Source organism: Lutjanus erythropterus, chromosome 1 (genome assembly GCF_056507025.1).
Source record: "Lutjanus erythropterus isolate fLutEry1 chromosome 1, fLutEry1.hap2, whole genome shotgun sequence".
Classification (NCBI taxonomy): domain Eukaryota; kingdom Metazoa; phylum Chordata; class Actinopteri; order Lutjaniformes; family Lutjanidae; genus Lutjanus; species Lutjanus erythropterus.
The window spans coordinates 9,715,663-9,720,354 of NC_139317.1; positions in this window are offsets into that span (position 1 = coordinate 9,715,663).

Genomic DNA, 4,692 nt, shown 5'->3' on the forward strand with positions numbered 1-4,692 from the left:
GGTCCTACTGGGGTGACCAACCCACCACAATTAACCCAAATAACCCACAGAGAGACACCTTTAAAATGACCAAATATATGGGATTGATTAACACAAAACACAAATAAAGATACTAAATCAAGACTAACAAAAGACTTTAAATCAAAACATGAGTTGAACACGACACAAATCAATCCCTTGTTGAGAGGCAGAATATCAGCAGTCCACACACCACCAGCCTCTGACTTCTGCTGCCTGCACAGGTGCTTTTAAACTCCTCGGTCAACCCAGGTGCACCTCAGGAGGGATCAAGAGCAGAGCTGGAGAGAGACGGAGCAAAGGGACACAACACGGGGAAACACATACAGTTGTAACATCATCTAGTGCAGTGTTCCCCAGCCCTGGTCCTCAGGGACCACTGCCCTGCATGTTTCATGTTTCCCTGCTCCAACACACCTGATTCAAATGATCAGGTTGTTGTCAGGCGTCTGCAGAGGCTTGATGACGATCATTTGAATCAGGTGTGTTGGAGCAGGGAAACACATAAAACATGCAGGGCAGTGGTCCCTGAGGACCAGGGCTGGGGAACACTGATCTAGTGATGTACACCAAAAAACAGGGCCCAACAAAAGTCACTGTGTGATTCAAACCTGGGTTTTAACTAATCATATTTTGTTGTTAACTTACTTTTCTTTAGAAAAACTGTGTTGAGTGAGAAAAAAGTGTTGAGTTTTAGAGACCCCCAGAAATTGTATTTCAAAAATTGTTGAGTAAATTCAATTAAGTGAAAGTGAATAATGGTTAATAATTTAATATTTTCAATTGCAACCATTTAATTTTCAACCACCCAAATAATGACAAATAAAAACTTGAAGTTTCAAATTTATCTAAAGAATAAAAGTAAATTATCTCAACAAAAAAATTCTGCAAAACTTCATTTAGTTTATTGCAAAACTTAACAGTTTGAGTTTGTTTAAAAACTCAGTGAAGTGAAGGGGTTGCCTAGAAATTTTGAGTTTTCTCAATCTTTTCTTTTTTATACAGTGTAATTACTTAAATATTAATTAATTTGTCCCGCTGTAATGCAAAGTGCTACGTCCTACTGTGTAGTTACTAAGTTTAAGTAACCCGGTTTGAGCACCATCAAGTAAAGTGGATCAAGCTGAACGTCGACTGTGTGCGAGCTGCTGAAAGTGGGCCATCGCTGCTCCAGAGCTCACAAATCCCTGCAGCCAGGTTCCAAAATCTTTTGGGGAGTTTTCCCAGAACAGTGGAGGCTGTTACATCAGCAGATTAATGCCCACGGATTTGGACTGAGATCTTCAACAGTCACATAGAGGTGTCTTTCGTGTTGCGTAGAGGTCACGCCGAGCAAATCATGTTCGAGTTTGAAATCTCTTGTGCTTATGTGTCAAAGTAATGAGGAGTTTTCTATGACAAGTTAAGGGCAGATATTTCATTTCACTGCTGGGGGACAATAAACTGAAAAAAATCTCGAGAGCAATCCTTGAGAGGACACCAAAGTGCTAAAGTACTGTTTTATTAATGTGTATGGAGGAAACCCTTATTATCACTGTACACTGCAGTTGTGAGGGATGTACCACCATGTTCAAATATTTTAACTGATTACATTAATAGTAATAATAATACAGTTATTTAAGATGTTTTCCATACTCAAAACTAAACAAAACACCATTCAGTACAACAGCAGGAATATCGTCCTTACCTTTTTAAAGGTCTAAATATGAGAGTGATGAACAAAAGCTCAGAAAACTTTCCTGACACTCTGTCTGACTGTCCTTGGCTCCCTCTTCATTCATTTCTTCTCCTCCGTCTTCATTTGTCACCAAAATTATAAACAAAATCACATGACAGCCATTTTACATGCACGCCAGAAAAGTAAGAATACATTTAGAACCTGATTACTTTGTACATAATAATATTATATTATAGAAATATTACCATTTACAAAACAAAGTATTTGGTAAGAAAACCAAGATTTTTTTTTCCCATTTAGCCAAGTATCCAGTATCATAAATACATGTCTGACATTTAGTGAGTTATGATGAGATTAATTACGGATTGTCCTCCGTCTTTCACAGGCATGCATGCATCATATGGCGGTCTGCACTGACACCCAAGATGCACCTGCAATGCAATGAAGCGAACAAAATGCAGTCTGTGAATATCTTTTATTCTACCGAGTGGTAGAACTTATGAAAAACATCTGAAACATCCTTTATTTTAAGTTTGTAGCGTCTTACTGGAGCTCAGAGTTTTCTGCAGCCTGCACAGACACTTGTCTCGTAACAGTAGCCGTTAGACACACTGATATGTCAGTCCACATCTCCAGTTTGGACAAGTTTGTGCAAATTCATGTCGAGTTAAATAAACTTTTGCTTTACAGACATGTCTAAGAATTATTCTGTCTTAACTTGAACTTGGGCATTTGCGATATCTTAATAAATTAAGGTTAATCTGTCAGCTGTCATGTCCCTTCAGTCTTCTACCTTCCAAGTGGATCAGTGAGTCAGCACCGTGAGCAGACATGACTAATACTGAATTACCAGTTATCAACAGGCTTAATGTTGTCTGTAAATAACAAAACTTGTTCATAGACAACTGTTGATCCAAGCTAGCCTGAGATTTACACGATGAGATGACAGTCTGATGCTGCTGCACTGTAACATCATGACTGAACTCCAGCTGTCTTCCACATTAGCTCTCCATCAGTAGTGACGCTTATCATCCTCTGGAGGCTCAGATGTTCTTACTGCTCTCTTTTTGGGATCCTTTCCTTTCCAGAACAGATGGGGAGCCAGAGATCGTGATGGATTTGTTTTATTTGTTTTACAACCTGCTATGCAGCAGCTTTTCTGCAGTTTCTTTTCTCTTTCTTTGCCAGTTTGGGCTGGATGACGTATTACTGGTCTGATGTATGTGGGGAAGGCAGGTAGTGGACTCAAAGGGATGCAATCTTTTGTAAACTTGAAATGTAGTTTTGCGTCTATGATTAGAACAAGTGCTTTCAATGCATAGTTTTATATTATATAAAATTATAGTTATGTTTACAATATGCTGAAGGGACAACTCTTTGTTTTTACAAGAAAGGGGGGGGGGTTATGCACCCCCTTGTCACCCCGTAATTTCCTCCCTTATGCAAAGTGGCTGTTTTTATTTTGCTGCAAACAGCTTTGAGGGTTTTCAATAGTTATAGTAATCAAACATACAAACATAACATACACATAACACAAGTCAAATATAAGAGGCAGGCACAATCAGTGATTCGCAACAATTGATTGTCCAACTTCAACTGGAGTACAAACCATGTGGACTCGACTATGAGTGGTACAAGAATGAATGGTTCTACTCTGCATAAGAATAAAGTGTTTTATAATGAAGTCCATTTTTAGAAAATGTTCACCTGTATTTTGCAGAGCTGCGGCCAAGCCTGGCTGCCTCCAAGTCATTCTGTGGGGATAAAATATTCTGGGCTGCGCTTCCTCTTTGGTGGGACACATGCGAAAAAAGATGTCCTGTAAGCGTTTTTGGAGGAGACACCTCCTCTAGATTTGGGGGGGTTAAAACTCTAAGCCAATGACAAATACAGTGAGCTCTTCTCGCTATCCAAATTAGAGACACAACTCACGCAGGCGAGAGATGGCCTGAATTGTAGTCATTTTCTCCCAGTTTGAAAAGGCCATCCATCTATGCTGTTTCATCAGCTCAGCATGGGCTCGTGGTTTGGCTTCAGGAACAAGACGAGAGGATGGAGAGGTGAGGGAGCAAGCACACAGGTATGTTTTATTGATCAAGCACAAGATGGGAGAAAGCCAGTGAACATGAGAATGAATAATGCATTAGACAAGGGGAAAAGAAAGAGAGATCTGCTGAAGCGGTGAGGTGAATTCAAGAGGCAACAGAGGGGCGACGCCGGGGTGTGGAGAGGGTTTACTGTGTTGTAAGCAGCCACATTTCCCCCGACTAATGGAGTCAACTGGGCTTCTTATCTTGTGTTTGCATGAGGTTTGCAGTATTTTGCATGCTGATAAGCTGATTGCAGGTTAATAGTTCTGTCATATTCCATTTATTTCAGAACAGAGTGTTCCAGTGTGAGCATGGATGAGTTATGAGACAACGGGTCCCCGAACACACAGATGTTTAAGACCCCCCACCTCTGCTACTAAAGAGCAAAACATCCAGGCTGAAAGTTATGCAAAATAACACAGAGCAGCTACAGTTTGTGTCTTTCTATTTGTTTTGTCTCTGTGGTAATTTTGCATCTTTGTACGTTTTTTTTTTTTGCATCACTTTTGGTTATTTTGTCTCTCTCTGCAGTCACTGCATGTCTGTGGTCATTTTGCGTCTCTTTGTGGTCATTTTATTTCCTTTTGTGGTTGTTTTATGTCTCTTTGTGCTCATTTAGTGTCTTTTTGTGGTCACTTTGTTGTTATTTTCTGTCTTTTATTATTTTTTGTGGACATTTTGTGTCTTTTATGGTTGCTTTGTGTCTCATTGGTCATTTTGTGTGTTTTTTGTGGTAATTTGTGTCTCTTTGTAGTATTCTGTCTTCATTTTGTGCCTTTTTGCGTTTGTTTTTTGTCTCTTTGTGATCATGTTTTTGTCTCTATGTAGTCTTTTGTGTCTCCTTGTGGTAATTTTGTGTCTCTTTGCAGTCAGTTTTTCTCTTAAATTATTTTTCTGGGCCTTTTT